Source organism: Pan troglodytes, chromosome X (genome assembly GCF_028858775.2).
Source record: "Pan troglodytes isolate AG18354 chromosome X, NHGRI_mPanTro3-v2.0_pri, whole genome shotgun sequence".
NCBI lineage: Eukaryota > Metazoa > Chordata > Mammalia > Primates > Hominidae > Pan > Pan troglodytes.
Genome location: NC_072421.2, coordinates 126,670,053 through 126,688,473, shown reverse-complemented (window position 1 = coordinate 126,688,473; position 18,421 = coordinate 126,670,053). Strand labels below are relative to the sequence as shown.

The 18,421-nt window shown below is 41.6% G+C and overlaps 1 long non-coding RNA gene across 1 annotated transcript in view; it reads right to left on the bottom strand.

Moving 5' to 3' along the window:
* Positions 1-238: 238 nt before the first annotated feature.
* LOC107971137 (uncharacterized) overlaps positions 239-18,421 on the bottom strand; it is a 130,258-nt gene continuing 112,075 nt past the window's right edge. The window contains exon 5 of the long non-coding RNA XR_001714062.4: positions 239-14,988. This is a non-coding gene — a long non-coding RNA (uncharacterized LOC107971137). The remainder of the gene's footprint in view (positions 14,989-18,421) is intronic.

The following is an 18,421-nucleotide window of genomic DNA, read 5'->3' as shown; positions in this document are numbered from 1 at the left end:
CCCAGTAGGGGCGGCCGGGCAGAGGCGCCCCCCACCTCCTGGACAGGGCGGCTGGCCGGGCGGGGGGCTGATCCCCCCACCTCCTCCCGGACGGGGCGGCTGGCCAGGTGGGGGGCTGATCCCCCCACCTCCCTCCTGGACGGGGCGGCTGGCCGGGCGGGGGGCTGACCCCCCCACCTCCCTCCCGGATGGGGCGGCTGGCCGGGCGGGGGGCTGACCCCCCCACCTCCCTCCCGGATGGGGCGGCTGGCCGGGCAGAGGGGCTCCTCACTTCCCAGTAGGGGCGGCCAGGCAGAGGCACCCCTCGCCTCCCGGACGGGGCAGCTGGCCAGGCGGGGGGCTGACCCCCCCACCTCCCTCCCAGATGAGGCGGCTGGCCGGGCAGAGGGGCTCCTCACTTCCCGGTAGGGGCGGCCGGGCAGAGGCGCCCCTCACCTCCCGGACGGGGTGGCTGGCCGGGCGGGGGGCTGACCCCCCCACCTCCCTCCCGGACAAGGAGGGAGGACGCTCCTCACTTCTCAGACGGGGTGGCTGCCGGGTGGAGGGGCTCCTCACTTCTCAGACGGGGCGGTTGCCAGGCAGAGGGTCTCCTCACTTCTCAGACAGGGCGGCCGGGCAGAGACGCTCCTCACATCCCGGATGGGGCGGCAGGGCAGAGGTGCTCCCCACATCTCAGATGATGGGCGGCCGGGCAGAGACGCTCCTCACTTCCCAGATGTGATGGCAGCCGGGAAGAGGCGCTCCTCACTTCCTAGATGGGATGGCGGCCGGGCAGAGACGCTCCTCACTTTCCAGACTGGGCAGCCAGGCAGAGGGGCTCCTCACATCCCAGACGATGGGCGGTCAGGCGGAGACGCTCCTCACTTCCCAGACGGGGTGGCTGCCAGGCAGAGGCTGCAATCTCGGCACTTAGGGAGGCCAAGGCAGGCGGCTGGGAGGTGGTTGTAGCGAGCCGAGATCACGCCACTGCACTCCAGCCTGGGCGCCATTGAGCACTGAGTTAACGAGACTCCGTCTGCAATCCCGGCACCTCGGGAGGCCGAGGCTGGCGGATCACTCGCGGTTAGGAGCTGGAGACCAGCCCAGCCAACACATCGAAACCCCGTCTCCACCAAAAAAATACGAAAACCAGTCAGGCGTGGCGGCGCGGGCCTGCAATCGCAGGCACTCGGCAGGCTGAGGCAGGAGAATCGGGCAGGGAGGTTGCAGTGAGCTGAGATGGCAGCAGTACCGTCCAGCTTCGGCTCGGCATCAGAGGGAGACCGTGGAAAGAGAGGGAGAGGGAGACCATGGGGGGAGAGAGAGGGAGAGGGAGACCGTGGAAAGAGGGGAGAGGGGAGAGGGGAGAGGGGAGGGGGCAAAAAACAATTTTTATTAGTTGTAGGTGTATGCCTTCACAGTAGCATGGGAAGGTGGCCTGGAGATTTCATTAGAGGCTGATTGTCCTTGATAATCCTCCATTCTGCCACTGTCTTCCATCTTCTTACTAGCTAAGGCACTGTAAGTCAGTTCTGCTATAATGTCTCTTTTGAAAATGTGAATTTGTTCCAATGTGATTGATGTATCAGGGAACAATTTGAGCATGCATGACATGAATTTCGTGTTTGCTTGAGCATGATTCCATCAGCAAGAAACACCAGGTGAACGCAGAAAATTACACCTAGTTCAACCGAGCTGTGTGGTAATACATAAAACACATGCCTCAAACATCTATCAACCACACCCATCCACATTTAGTGTTATAACTTTCCATCTGATTTCAGACAACCCTCTTTCCATCACTTCACAATAACCCACAAACTGCAACGCCCATGTCCACAAACAAACTTTAGGTCTTTCCAAGGCAAAGTGCCATACTTATTGTATAGTTTATGTATTTCTTAACCATTAACACATGTAAAACTGTCCTGCCATTACTCTCTGGTTTTAAATGTGTCACTGATGTTTTTACTGTTATTCCCCTAACCCCATTTTCCTCATAAGCCATGCACTTTTTAATGTATAATTTTCCAAATTAGAGTAATTTTTAAAGAATATGTCATGTTATAGGAAAACTGACTATTTTTTTTTCTTACCTAGCATAGTGAACTTTTGTGGATTTGGCAAGCAATGAAAATAAAGTCATCAAAGATTCTGTATTGCAGAATCAAAAAGAATAAGGAAGAGAAACCTGCAAGTATTCACTATTCAGTGGAGATGCCTCTCTTTGGTGGAGGACCATTCAGAGCTTCTATCTAAAGACTAACCTTGGGTGGATTTTCTCACTAATAGTTTATTATTCTGGCTTCTGGGTTTCCTGCTCTTCTGAACCTGAGCATCCTCTTCCTCAGCAAGTGGTTTTGTTTCTTTGGCACATAGGGCCGTGAATGGATAGTGCAATACTGTTAAAGAATTTGGACTTTATTCTCTTGCGTCTCTGACCTTGAACAAGGCTATTAGTTCTTACTGACTTCATATCCCCTCTGGGAACACAACTTTATGACCCACCAGTGGCACTTGACCTTGGGTCTGTGGCACCTGATGCTGAGGGGTCAGAATCAAGTTCCAAAGTGGTTTGGGGCATTTCCAATAGGGAACAACTTTCTCATGCCACTGGGACCACATTTGACTGAATTGGGAGAGGCAGGAGACAAGCTTGATCACTTATTTCCCTTCCTCTTCCTCATAATTCTTTCTCTTCATTGAAGCAGTGCTGTGTAGTCATTGAGGATTTGGGCTCTGGGTCCACCACTAAATGGTGTGTGATCTTGGGCCACTTACTTAACCTCTCCACATCTCAGTTTCCTCATCTTAAAAACTGAGATTGTAACAGCCCCTACCTCACAGCCTTGTTATAAAGAATGAATAATTCTTGAAAAGCACTTAGAACTGGGCTAGTTGCTTTATACACAAAATATTAATCAATACCTAAAGTATGAGGAGCTTGTATCTATTTAGAATCAGATAGAGATGAAAATAAAATGATTCTGAGCTATTAAATTCTGTCAGTAGGGAAATGTACATGCATTTATCCACATTTCCTTAACACGCGGCCATTGCATTAAAAAGCTGCAATTGTGATTTCTTTTCTATTTATGAAGCTTATAAACATTGACCCATTTTTTCATTACCAGCATTTCTTACTCTTAGGACCAAGATTATTAAGGTAAAGATGCTTCTATATGACATTGGGTGAAGATTGAATACTTAAGTTATACAACTCTAACAACAAAAACACATTAGGCTACCTGACCAGTGTATTAAATGAAATGTTAAGTGAGACTGTAATCTCACCAAGGGCAGAGATCTTGTCTTTTTCTCTTGTATTGCCTTAGCATCTAATATGGTGGCTCTCAACCAGGAGGAATTTTTGTCTTTCCCCCTCACCACCTCACCCCCTGTGGGGGATACTTGGCAATGTCTGAAGTCATTTTGGTTGTCATCATGATGTCATGACTTGGAGGGATGCTATTGGTATGAATATTAACCTCTCCATACCTCAGTCCTCTCATCTTTAAAGCTGAGATTATAACAGCCCCTACCTCAGAGGCTTGTTATGATGAATGAATGACATAATCCTTGAAGAGCACTTAGACCTGGGCTAGTTGCTTTATACACAAAATATTAATCAATACCTAAAGTATGAAGAGCCTGTGTCTATTTAGAATCAGATAGAGATGAAAATAAAATAATACTGAGCTATTAAATTCCTTCAGTGGGGAAATGTACATGCATGAAGGACATGAAGGACACGAATAGGCACTTCTCAAAAGAAGACATAAAAGCAGCCAGGAACCATGTGAAAAAATGCTCATCCGAGTAATAGGCTCAGGATTATGGCAGACAGGAGACAGAACTAGATTGCAGTTCTGATTCTGACAGACAGAGCAGCATATGGAGGCTTGCATTATGAATTTTTGCTCCAGAATGACTGCAGGAATAAATCAGGAAACCTGAAAGGACCCACAGACCCTCTGAAGAAAGCAGATTGTTCCTGCAGGACCCGAGAGACACCCCAAATACTGTGAGTGCCCAAATTGTGGAAGTGGGAAAAAGACCATCTGCCCCTGAACACACACCCCCACTGGGGAAACTGAAGGTCTAGAATACCGAAGATTCTGATCTTACCTGGAGCTGAGTCAACTTAGAGAAATGAGTGAAATACAGGGGTAAAGGAAGCAGCGGAAAAAGCCCTGTGAGCTCGCTGGGTTCCCTAACAAGCCATCTCTGCCTGGCCTCACAGGGGTCCTTCAGGAGGATGGCCAAAGGCACTGGGAAAAGACCACAGGGAGAAGGGTATCTCCAGCTGAATTTTGTAATGATTTGAACTGATCAAGAAATCTCCTGGTCAGAACTTGGGAAAGGGCATGAATCCAGTGAGCAGTGTCCACAGGTGGGGCAAGAAGGAAAGCCATACTTGCTTTCACAGCTGGGAGGCAGATATGCTGGGGCAAGTTATCAGCCCTGCTCGCCCACTGCCTGGAAACAGACTCGGTGCTGTTGCGGGGGCACAGTGGGAGTGAGACCAGCCCTTTGGATTGTGTGGGAGCTGGGTGATGCCTTTGGCTGCTGACTTTCTCCCACTTCCCTGACAGCCTGCATGACACAGCAGAGACAGCCATAATCCTCCTAGGAATATAACTCCATTGACCTGGGAATCTCACCCCCATCTTCCACAGCAGCCGCAATAAGACCTGCCCAAGGAAAATCTGAGCTCAGACATGCCTAGCTCTACCCTGACCCAAGAGTCCTTTCCTACCCACCCTGGTAACTAAAGACAAAGGGCATATATTCTTGGGAGTTCTAGGGCCACACTCACCACCTGTTCCTCCCCATACTACCACACCTGATGCTCTCTGGAAAGTCCCACTTCCCAGCAGGAGGCCAACTAGCACAAAAATAGTGCATTAAACCATCAAAGCTAAGAACCATCACAGAATCCATTTCACCCCCCTGACACCTCTACCAGAACAGGTGCTGGTATCCATGGCTGAGAGAACCACAGATGGTGCACATCACAGGACTCTGTGTAGACAACCTTCAGTACCAGCTCAGAGCCTGGTAGACTTGCTGGGTGGGTAGATCCAGAAGAAAGATAACAACCACTACAGCTTGGCTCTCAAGAAGCCACATGCATAGGAAAAAGGGGAGAGTACTATGTCAAGAGAACACCCCATGGGACATAAGAATCTGAACAACAGCCTTCAGCCCTAGACTTTCCCTCTGACAGAGCCTACCCAAATGAGAAGGAACCAGAAAACCAACTCTGGTAATATGACAAAACAAGGTTATTTAACAACCCCCCAAAATCACACTAGCTTACCAGCAATGGATCCAAACCAAGAAGGAATCCCTGACTTACCTGAAAAAGAATTCAGGAAGTGAGTTATTAAGCTAACCTGGGAGGCACCAGAGAAAGGTGAAGCCAAATGTAAGGAAATTAAAAAAAAAAAAAAAAAGGATACAAGAATTGAAAGGAGAAATATTCAAGGAAATAGATAGCATAAATAAAAAACAATAAAAACTTCAGAAAACAATGGACACACTTATAGAAATGCAAAATGCTCAGGAAAGTGTCAGCAATAGAATCAAACAAGTAGAAGAAAGGGATTCAGAGCTCAAAGTCAAGGTCTTTGAGCTAATCCAATCCAATAAAGACAAAGAAAAAAGAATAAGAAAATATCAACAAACCTGCCAAGAGGTCTGGAATTATGTTAAACAACCAAACCTAAGAATAATCAGCATTCCTGAGGAGAAGAGAAATCTAAAAGTTTGGAAAACATATTTCTGGGAGTAATCGAGAAAAACTTCCCTGGCCTTACTAGAGACCTAGATATCCAAATATGAGAAGCACAAAGAACACTTCGGAAATTCATTGCAAAAAGATCATTGCCTAGGCACATTGTCGTCAGGTTATCTAAAGTTAAGATGAAGGAAAGAATCTAAAGAGCTGTGAGACAAAAGCACCAGGTAACCTATAAAGGAAAACCTATCAGATTAACAGCAGGTTTCTCAGCAGAAACCCTAACAGCTAGAAGGGATTGGGGCCATATCTTCAGCCTCCTCAAAACAATTATCAGCCAAGAATTTTGTATCAACAAAACTAAGTGTAATATATGAAGGAAAGATAGTCTTTTTCAGACAAACAAATGTGGAGAAAATTCGCCAGTACCAAGCCACCACTACAAGAACTGCTAAAAGGAGCTCCAAATCTTGAAATAAATCCTGGAAATACATCAAAACAGAACCTCTTTAAAGCATAAATCACACAGGGTATATAAAACAAAAATGCAAGTTAAAAAGCAAAAACAAAAAACAACAACAACAAAAAACAAGGTACACAGGCAACAAATACCATGATGAATGCAATGGTACCTCACATCTCAATACTAATGTTGAAGGTAAATGGCCTAAATGCTCCACTTAAAAGATACAGAATTGCAGAATGGATAAGAATTCACCAACCAAATATCTGCTGCCTTCAAGAGACTCACCTAACACGTAAGGACTCACATAAACTTAAGGTGAAGGGGTGGGAAAAGACATTTCATGCAAATGGACATCAAAAGCGAGCAGGAGTAGCTATTCTTATATCACACAAAACAAAATTTAAAGCAACAGCAGTTAAAAAAAACAAAGAGGGACATCATATAATGATAAAAGGTCTTGTCTAACAAGAAAATATCACAATTCTAAACATACATGCATTTAACACTGGAGCTCTCAAATGTATAAAACAATTACTAATAGACCTCAGAAATGAGATGGACAGCAACACAATAACAGTGGGGGACTTCAATACTCCACTGATAGTACTAGACAGGTCATCAAGTCAAAAAGTGAACAAAGAAACAATGGATTTAAACTATACCCTGGAACAAATGGACTGAACAGATATATTCAGAACATTCCATCAAACAACCACAGAATATATATGTTCTATTCAATAGCGCATGGAACTTTCTCCAAGATAGATATATGATAGGCCAAAAAATGAGCCTCAACAAATTAAAAACAAATTATATCAAGCCCTCTCTTAGACCACAGTGGAATAAAACTGGAAATCAACTCCAAAAGAAACCTTTAAAACCATGCAAATACATGGAAATTAAATAACCTGCTCCTGAATGATCATATGGTCAAAAATGAAATCATGATAGAAATTAAAAAATTCTTTGAACTATATGACAATTGTGACACAACCTATCAAAACCTCTGGAATACAGCAAAGGTTGTACTAAGAAAAAAGTTCATAGCCCTAAACACCTACATCATAAAGTCTGAAAGAGCACAAACATACAATCTAAGGTCACACCTCAAGGAACTAGAGAAACAAGAACACACCACACCCAAACCCAACAGAAGAAAGGAAATAACCAAGATCAGAGCAGAACTAAATGAAATTGAAACAAAAAAAAATACAAAAGATAGATGAAACAAAAAGCTGGTTCTTTGAAAAGATAAATAAAATTGATAGACCACTGGCAAGATTAACCAAGAAAAGAAGAGAGAAAATCCAAATAAGCTCAATAAGAAATGAAACAGGAGATATTACAACTGACACCACAGAAATGCAAGAGATCATTCAAGACTACTGTGAAACACCTATGTGCATAAACTAGAAAACCTAGAAGAGCTGGATAAATTCCTGGAAAGATACAACCCTCCTAGCTTAAATCAGGAAGAATTAGATACCCTGAACACACCAATAACAAGCAGCAAGATTGAAATGGTAATTAAAAACCTACCAACAAAAAAAAGTTCAGGACCCAGGCAGATTCACCACAGAATTCTAGCAGACATCCAAACAACGGGTACAAATCGTATTGACACTATTCCACAAGGTAATGGAAAAGGGAACCCTCTCTAAATCATTCTATGAAGCCAGTATCACCCTAATATCCAAACCAGGAAAGCACACAATAAAAAAGAAAACTACAGACCAATATCCTTGACAAACATAGATGTTAAAATCCTTAACAAATATTAGCTAACCAAATCCAACAACATATTAAAAAGGTAATCCACCATGATCAATTGGGTTTCATACCAGGGATGCAGGGATGGTTTAACATACACAAGGTCAATAAATGAGATAAACCACATAAACAGAATTAAAAACAAAAATCACATGATCATTTCAATAGATGCAGAAAAAGTATTCAACAAAATCCAGCATCCCTTTATGATTAAAACTCTCAGCAAAATTGGCATACAAGGGGCATATCTCAGTGTAATAAAAGCCATATATGACTAACTCACTGAATGGGGAAAAGTTGAAGGCATTCCCTCTGAGAACTGGAACAAGACAAGGATGCCCACTCTCACCACTCCTCTTCAACATAGTACTGAAAGTCCTAGTCAGAGCAATCAGACAAGAGAAAGAAATAAAGGGCATCCAAATCGGTAAAGAGGAAGTCAAACTGTTGCTGTTTGCTGATGATATGATTGTATACCTAGAAAACCCTAAAGATTCCTCCAGAAAGCTCCTATAACTGATAAAAGAATTCAGCAATGTTTCTGGATACAAAATTAATGTACACAAATCAGTAGCTCTCCTGTACACCAACAGCGACTAAGCTGAGAATCAAATCAAGAACTCAACCCCCTTGACAATAGCTGCAATAAAAACAAAACAAAACAAAACAAAAAACAAACCTTAGGCATATACCTAACCAAAGAGGTGAAAGACCTCTACAAGGACAACTACAAAACACTGTTGAAAGAAATCATAGATGACACAAATAAATGGAAACACATCCCATGCTCATGGATGGGTAGAAACAATATTGTGAAAATGTCCATACTGCCAAAAGCAATCTACAAATTCAATGTAATTCCCATCAAAATACCACCATCATTCTTCACAGAATTAGAAAAAACAATTCTAAAATTCATATGGAACAAAAAAAGAGCCTACATAGCCAAAGCAAGACTAAGCAAAAAGAACAAATATGGAGGCAACATGTTACCTGATTTCAAACCATACTATGTGGACATAGCCACCAAAACAGCATGACATAATACTGTATAAAAATAGGCATATAGACCAATAGACCAGAATGGAGAACCTAGAAATAAACCCAAATACTTACAGCCAACAGAGCAAACAAAAACATAAAGTGAGGAAATGACGCTCTTTTTAACAAGTGGTGCTGGGATAATTGGCTAGCCACCTCTAGGAGAATGAACCTGGATCCTCATCTCTCACCTTATGCAAAAATCAACTTGAAACTATAACTATAAAAATTCTAGAAGATAACATTGGAAAGACCCTTTTAGACATTGGCTTAGGCAAGGATTTCATGACCAAGAACCTAAAAGCAAATGCATTAAAAACAAAGATAAGTAGCTGGGACTTAAATAATCTAAGAGCTTTTGCACAGCAAAAGGAACAGTCAGTAGAGTAAACAGACAACCCACAGAGTGGGAGAAAATCTTCATAATCTATACATCTGACAAAGGACTAATATCTAGGATCTACAATGAATTCAAAAAAATCAGCAAGAAAAAAACCAATCTCATCAAAAAGTGGGCTAAGGACATGAATAGACAATTTTCAAAAGAAGATATACAATGGTCAACAAACATATGAAAAAAAAATCCTCAACATCACTAATGATCAGGGAAATGCAAATCAAAACCGCAATGCAATACCAACTTACTCCCGCAAGAATGGCCATAATCAAAAAAATTAAAAAGTAGTAGATTTTGGCGTGGATGCAGTGAACAGAGAATATTTCTACACTGCTGGTGAGAATGTAAACTAGTACAGCCACTGTGGAAAACAGCGTGGAGATTCCTTAAAGAACTAAGAGTAGAACTACCATTTGATTCAACAATCCCACTACCGGGTATCTACCCAGAGGAAAAGAAGTCATTTTATGAAAAAGATACTTGCACATGCATGTATATAGCAGCACAATTCGCAATTGCAAAATCATGGAACCAACCCAAATGCCCATCAGTCAACGAGTGGATAAAGAAACATATATATATGATGGAATAGTACTCAGCCATAAAAAGGAATGAATTTATGGCATCTGCAGTGACCTGGATGAGATTGGAGACTATTATTCTAAGTGAAGTAACTCAGGAATGGAAGACCAAACACTCTATGTTCTCACTCATAAGGGGGAACTAAGCTATGAGGATGCAAAGGCATAAGAATGACATAATGGACTTTGGGGACTCAGGGGGAAAGGGTGGGAGGTGGGTGAGGGATAAAAGACTACAAACAGGGTGCAGTGTATACCACTCGGGTGATGGGTGCACCAAAATCTCACAAATCACTGCTAACGAACTTACTCGTGTAACCAAACACCACCTGTTCCCCCAAAACCTATGGAAATAAAAAAAATTTAAAAAAAATTGGATTAAAAAACAATAAAAAATTAAAACTTAAAAAAATGCTCATCATGACTAATTATAATGCTGCTGATAGAGGCCAAGGTTGCTGCTAAAAATCCTGCAATGCAAAGGAATGTCCCTCCCTCCAACGAGGGAGCAGGAATTATCCTGCTCCAAATTTCAGTGGTGCTGAGGTCAAGAAGGCCTGCTCTAACACAATGTCTTAATATAAGGAATTTTGGAGCCTCTTGGTAAATGTGTGTTGAATGAATGAATAAAGTTTTGGGGACAAAGGTGATTTGATAGCAGAGACAGTGCTTGGCAGACAAAGTCATGGAGAAGCAATTGCAGGAAAGAGTGGTGTTTAGCCAGTTGATGTTAGCATGATGCTAAGACCAGTGTTTGCCCTATTCAGACATCCAGTCCTACTGGTCTGTGTCTTGGCCATATGGTTCTTAAATATTTTGAATAATATCCCTGAGAAGTGGTGCTTTTTCTGGAGGCTATGAATGATTGCTTCTTTAAATAAGTAGTCTTAGAAACCACAGGAAAAGGAAATAAACTGACTTTGGCTTTGAGACATAAACAGGAAAGGATACAGAGAGTGGTTGTGGATAAGTCACATTGGTGTGGCAGCCATAGAAAAATGAAGTTCAAAATTCTGGTGAAAGAGGGAAAATCAGAACAGTGTATCCCAAAGTCCCTCAGTTCTAGTCAAGGCAACTGTCCCCAAAATGGGAAATTCGTAGGGAAAAATTAGAAAGTAGTGTAAAGCATGTTAACCACCCGTAGGAAACCCAAAGTCTGTTTAAAAGCATATTATTGAGCAATGGGGAAAGAACTCTCTGTTCAATAAATGGTGTTGGTATATATAGCTGGCTATCCATATGCAGAAGAATGAAATTGGACCTCCACTTTTCACCATCTACAAAAATTAACTGGAGATGGGCTAAAGATTTAAATGTAAGATTTGAAACTATTAAAAATTCTAGAAGAAAATCTCAGAAACACCATTCTGGACATGGACCATGGGAAAGAATTTATGACTAAGTCCTCAAAAGCAATTGCCACAAAAACAAAAGTTGACAAGTGGGACCAAGTTTAAGTAAAGAGCTTATGTACAGCAAAAGAAGCTATCAATGGGGTAAACAGACAACCTACATAATTGGAGAATATATTCACAAACTATGCATCCAACAAAGGTCTAATATCCAGGATCTATATGGAACTTAGACAAATCAACAAGCAAAAACCAAATGACCCCATTGAAAAATGGGGAAAGGATGTGAACAGATGCTTCTCAAAACAAGACATACAAGCAGCCAATAACTACATGTAAAAATGCTTATCATCACTCATCATCGTAGAAATGTAAATCAAAACCACAATGAGATACCATCTCACACCAGTCAGAATAGTGATTATTAAAAAGTCAAAAAACAACAGATGTTGGTGAAGCTGTGGAGAAAAGGGAATGCTTACACACTGTTGGTAAGCGTGTAAATTTGTCCAGCCACTGTGGAAAGTAGTTTTGCAGTTTCTCAAAGTACTTAAACAGAGCTATCATTCAGCTCAGCAATCCCATTATTAGGTATGTATCCAAAAGAAAACAAATTATTCTACCAAAAAGATACATGAACTCTCATGTTCATCACAGCACTGTTCACAAATAGCAAAGACATGGAATCAATCCCAGTGCCCATCAACGGTGGATTGGATAAAATATGTTTTAGGATAATAAACCAAAACTGAGCCCCTGAGTGGTTAACCTGAAAAAGGAAAAGATGTTATTGTGTATACGGGCAAGTGGACAAGTTAAGACTAGACACTTCAAAGCTCACTAGGCTTTTGAAAATATACTTCAGTAGTAATCATGGAATTGCAAATTGAGGCTGGGCATGGTGTCTCACGCCTGTAATTCCAGCAATTTGGAAGGCCAAAGCGGGTGGATCACTTAAGGTCAGGAGTGTGAGACCAGCCTGGCCAACATGGTGAAACCCCATCTCTACTAAAAGTGCAAAAAAATTAGCCAGGCATGGTGGCGCACACCTGTAATCTCAGCTACTCGGGTGGCTGAGGCATGAGAATCGCTTGAACCTGGGAGACGGAGGTTGCAGTCAGCCAGGATCGCGCCACTGCACTCCAGACTGGGTGATAGTGCAAGACTCTGTCTCAAAAAAACAAAGAAACAAACAAAAACAAACAAACAAAACCCAGCAAATTGAAAAGGTGAGATTATTTTACCCATCAGATTGGCAAAATGGAAAAAGATGGTGAATATCCAGTGTTAATGAGAGTGAAGAGAAATGGAAACTCTAGTTTACTGTTGGGAAGTATAAATTGGCACAGTCTTTTTGGAATGTACTTTGGCTATATCTATTAAAATCTAACGTGTGCTTTCTCTTCATTATATCGATTCTACTTCTACATATATAGCCTAGGGAAATGTTTGAAAATACAAGTTGAGCATCCCTAGTCCAAAAATTTGAAATCAAAATGCTCCACAATCAGAAACTTTTTGAGTGCCAACGTGGTGCTCAAAGGAAATGCTAATTGGAGCGTTTCAGATTCCAGGTTAGGGATGCTGAACTGGTAATAATGCAAATATTCCAAAAAAACTGACAAAAAATCCAAAATCCAAAACACTTCTAGTCCCAAGCATTTCAGCTAAGGGATACTCAACCTGTATGCACAACAAGGTATGACAAGAATGCTCTTTGCTGCCTCAAATTGACCTAATCCACCACCTCTTCCCCAACCAAAGGTAACTGAATAAGAAGGGTTCAGCCCTATTAGGGAATATTACATATCTGTTTAAAAAGAATAAAATAGCTCTGTATCTACTGACATGAAAAATCTCTAAGACACATTGTTAAGAAGAAAATGCAAGTGGAAAATATGCTATATGTAGCTTGACACTATTTCTATAAAAGAAAAATCCCACCCAACAACGTCATAAATTTAGATATATACATACACAAGAATGGAAGCAAGAATAAGAAACAAGAATAGGAAAAGGCATTGGGGGATATAGAGCAAACTGATCTTAGTGGTCGTCTCTGGGGAGGGGAATAGAATGAGAAGGCAGTGGTCAAGAAAGTCTTTTTACATTATATGTACCAATTGTGTTATTACAGGAGTATATCCATATAGTACTTATATAGTTAAAAATACACAGAGAGAAAATAGAAAACTGACACAATGCGGATGTGCAGAATTATAGGGTATTTTTTCCTTCAAAGAAGGATTTACTACCAGATTCCTGGAAACAACAAGTTCCATTCGGAAACAACTTAACTGCCTGTCGCCTTAGGCAGGCAGTAGCCAGCTAGGCCCAGTGTTAAATGAGGATGGAGAGGGGAGTAGGGCTTGTCAGTGGTGAGCTAACTGTCCAACTTTTTCTTTAAGCCCCAGAGCCCTCAGGCTGCTTCTGAAGCCTGTATCTCACATTTGCAGGCCCCCAAAACCAAAAGTCTTGAGGAAGTGTCCTCACTTTGCCTTATCATTCTGCTTGTTGGCTAATCATTGCTGCACTGGGGCTTCTGTATATGAGGGCTGTGAAGTGTTTAGGAGAGGCCATCTGGGGCCTAGGCCAAGGGTGCCTTGGGCTCCTGTTAGACTGGCCCAGAAATCTATGTTCCTGGTCACCTTTTAGAAAAGAAAAAGATGTCTTGAAACTCAGAAGTTAGTTCAGTAATGGGCTGAAAAAGCAATGTGGATTTTTCCCTTTCTGTCTACATTAGCAAATAAATTTATTATCCATTTCTCAATAATTCAGTCACATGTTTAAAAACAATCTCCTAAATTGCTCCTTCTGCTGTGACTTATTGGCTCATGCTATACTTATTGGGTTATCAAAATATGTCATTTTCTCACAATGTGGAGTGGAAGTCCTTCAATGTATCTGTTGGGGACATGAATGTAATTAATTTTCTGTTCACAGGCCTTGCCCAGGGAAGATGGGACTGGCTGATTTGAAAGACTGGTGCAGCTCTGGACTGAGAGGACTTCAAGCTAAGTGATGGGTCCTGAGGTCTAGGGACTCTTTCATAAACCATCTCATTTATGGAAACCTGACACACATATGGGAAACTAGATCTTTCACTTGCCTTTTACTCTTCTCTCTTGCCTCTGCCTGGCCCCACATATCAATGTGTACTTGTAGTAAACCATCATGGAAGCTACTGGCAACACAGGTCAACAGTTTTGACCCCAATGGATGAAGCTAGGTACCATCCAGCCCTCAAAGCTGTAGGCCTTTCTCCATACGCAAACATATTTTGTGTCCTATTTTCTGAGCTCTCCCCTAGGATGATTTTGATCCTTGAATGTGTGCTGAGGTCCCAGTGTGTTTCTGTGTGGTTCATGCCAAGCAAAGTGTTTACACTTAGAAAATAAAAAAATTGGCTGGGCACAGTGGCTCACACCTGTAATCCCAGCACTTTGGGAGGTCAAGGCGGGAGGATCACATGAGGTCAGGAGTTCGAGACCAGCCTGATCAACGTGGAGAAACCCTGTCTCTACTAAAAATACAAAATTAGCCAGGGGTGGTGGCACTTGCCTGTAATCCCAGCTACTTGGGAGGCTGAGGCAGGAGAATCGCTTGAACCTGGGAGGCAGAGGTTGCGGTGAGCCGAGATCACGCCATTGCACTCCAGCCTGGGCAACAAGAGCAAAACTCCATCTCAAAATTGATTAATTAATTAAAAAAAAATTTTAAATCATAAATTTTTTTTTTTATTATACTTTAAGTTTTAGGGTACATGTGCACATTGTGCAGGTTAGTTACATATGTATACATGTGCCATGCTGGTGCGCTGCACCCACTAACTCGTCATCTAGCATTAGGTATATCTCCCAATGCTATCCCTCCCCCCTCCCCCCTCCCCACCACAGTCCCCAGAGTATGATATTCCCCTTCCTGTGTCCATGTGATCTCATTGTTCAATTCCCACCTATGAGTGAGAATATGCGGTGTTTGGTTTTTTGTTCTTGCGATAGTTTACTGAGAATGATGGTTTCCAATTTCATCCATGTCCCTACAAAGGACATGAACTCATCATTTTTTATGGCTGCATAGTATTCCATGGTGTATATGTGCCACATTTTCTTAATCCAGTCTATCATTGTTGGACATTTGGGTTGGTTCCAAGTCTTTGCTATTGTGAATAATGCCGCAATAAACATACGTGTGCATGTGTCTTTATAGCAGCATGATTTATAGTCATTTGGGTATATACCCAGTAATGGGATGGCTGGGTCAAATGGTATTTCTAGTTCTAGATCCCTGAGGAATCGCCACACTGACTTCCACAATGGTTGAACTAGTTTACAGTCCCACCAACAGTGTAAAAGTGTTCCTATTTCTCCACATCCTCTCCAGCACCTGTTGTTTCCTGACTTTTGAATGATTGCCATTCTAACTGGTGTGAGATGATATCTCATAGTGGTTTTGATTTGCATTTCTCTGATGGCCAGTGATGATGAGCATTTTTTCATGTGTTTTTTGGCTGCATAAATGTCTTCTTTTGAGAAGTGCCTGTTCATGTCCTTCGCCCACTTTTTGATGGGGTTGTTTGTTTTTTTCTTGTAAATTTGTTTGAGTTCACTGTAGATTCTGGATATTAGCCCTTTGTCAGATGAGTAGGTTGCGAAAATTTTCTCCCATGTTGTAGGTTGCCTATTCACTCTGATGGTAGTTTCTTTTGCTGTGCAGAAGCTCTTTAGTTTAATTAGATCCCATTTGTCAATTTTGGCTTTTGTTGCCATTGCTTTTGGTGTTTTGGACATGAAGTCCTTGCCCACGCCTATGTCCTGAATGGTAATGCCTAGGTTTTCTTCTAGGGTTTTTATGGTTTTAGGTCTAACGTTTAAATCTTTAATCCATCTTGAATTGATTTTTGTATAAGGTGTAAGGAAGGGATCTAGTTTCAGCTTTCTACATATGGCTAGCCAGTTTTCCCAGCACCATTTATTAAATAGGGAATCCTTTCCCCATTGCTTGTTTTTGTCAGGTTTGTCAAAGATCAGATAGTTGTAGGTAAGCGGCGTTATTTCTGAGGGCTCTGTTCTGTTCCATTGATCTATATTTCTGTTTTGGTACCAGTACCATGCTGTTTTGGTTACTGTAGCCTTGTAGTATAGTTTGAAGTCAGGTAGTGTGATGCCTCCAGCTTTGTTCTTTTGGCTTAGGATTGACTTGGCGATGCGGGCTCTCTTTTGGTTCCATATGAACTTTAAAGTAGTTTTTTCCAATTCTGTGAAGAAAGTCATTGGTAGCTTGATGGGGATGGCATTGAATCTGTAAATTACCTTGGGCAGTATGGCCATTTTCACGATATTGATTCTTCCTACCCATGAGCAAGGAATGTTCTTCCATTTGTTTGTATCCTCTTTTATTTCCTTGAGAAGTTGTTTGTAGTTCTCCTTGAAGAGGTGCTTCACATCCCTTGTAAGTTGGATTCCTAGGTATTTTATTCTCTTTGAAGCAATTGTGAATGGGAGTTCACTCATGATTTGGCTCTCTGTTTGTCTGTTGTTGGTGTATAAGAATGCTTGTGATTTTTGTACATTGATTTTGTATCCTGAGACTTTGCTGAAGTTGCTTATCAGCTTAAGGAGATTTTGGGCTGAGACGATGGGGTTTTCTAGATAAACAATCATGTCGTCTGCAAACAGGGACAATTTGACTTCCTCTTTTCCTAATTGAATACCCTTTATTTCCTTCTCCTGCCTGATTGCCCTGGCCAGAACTTCCAACACTATGTTGAATAGGAGCGGTGAGAGAGGGCATCCCTGTCTTGTGCCAGTTTTCAAAGGGAATGCTTCCAGTTTTTGCCCATTCACTATGATATTGGCTGTGGGTTTGTCATAGATAGCTCTTATTATTTTGAAATATGTCCCATCAATACCTAATTTATTGAGAGTTTTTAGCATGAAGGGTTGTTGAATTTTGTCAAAGGCTTTTTCTGCATCTATTGAGATAATCATGTGGTTTTTGTCTTTGGTTCTGTTTATATGCTGGATTACATTTATTGATTTGCGTATGTTGAACCAGCCTTGCATCCCAGGGATGAAGCCCACCTGATCATGGTGGATAAGCTTTTTGATGCGCTGCTGGATTCGGTTTGCCAGTATTTTATTGAGGATTTTTGCATCAATGTTCATCAAGGATATTGGTCTAAAATTCTCTTTTTTGGTTGTGTCTCTGCCAGGCTTTGGTATCAGAATGATGCTGGCCTCATAAAATGAGTTAGGGAGGATTCCCTCTTTTTCTATTGATTGGAATAGTTTCAGAAGGAATGGTACCAGTTCCTCCTTGTACCTCTGGTAGAATTCGGCTGTGAATCCATCTGGTCCTGGACTCTTTTTGGTTGGTAAACTATTGATTATTGCCACAATTTCAGCTCCTCTTATTGGTCTATTCAGAGATTCAACTTCTTCCTGGTTTAGTCTTGGGAGAGTGTATGTGTCGAGGAATGTATCCATTTCTTCTAGATTTTCTAGTTTATTTGCGTAGAGGTGTTTGTAGTATTCTCTGATGGTAGTTTGTATTTCTGTGGGATCGGTGGTGATATCCCCTTTATCATTTTTTATTGCGTCTATTTGATTCTTCTCTCTTTTTTTCTTTATTAGTCTTGCTAGCGGTCTATCAATTTTGTTGATCCTTTCAAAAAACCAGCTCCTGGATTCATTAATTTTTTGAAGGGTTTTTTGTGTCTCTATTTCCTTCAGTTCTGCTCTGATTTTAGTTATTTCTTGCCTTCTGCTTGCTTTTGAATGTGTTTGCTCTTGCTTTTCTAGTTCTTTTAATTGTGATGTTAGGGTGTCAATTTTGGATCTTTCCTGCTTTCTCTTGTGGGCATTTAGTGCTATAAATTTCCCTCTGCACACTGCTTTGAATGCGTCCCAGAGATTCTGGTATGTTGTGTCTTTGTTCTCGTTGGTTTCAAAGAACATCTTTATTTCTGCCTTCATTTCATTATGTACCCAGCAGTCATTCAGGAGCAGGTTGTTCAGTTTCCATGTAGTTGAGCGGCTTTGAGTGAGATTCTTAATCCTGAGTTCTAGTTTGATTGCACTGTGGTCTGAG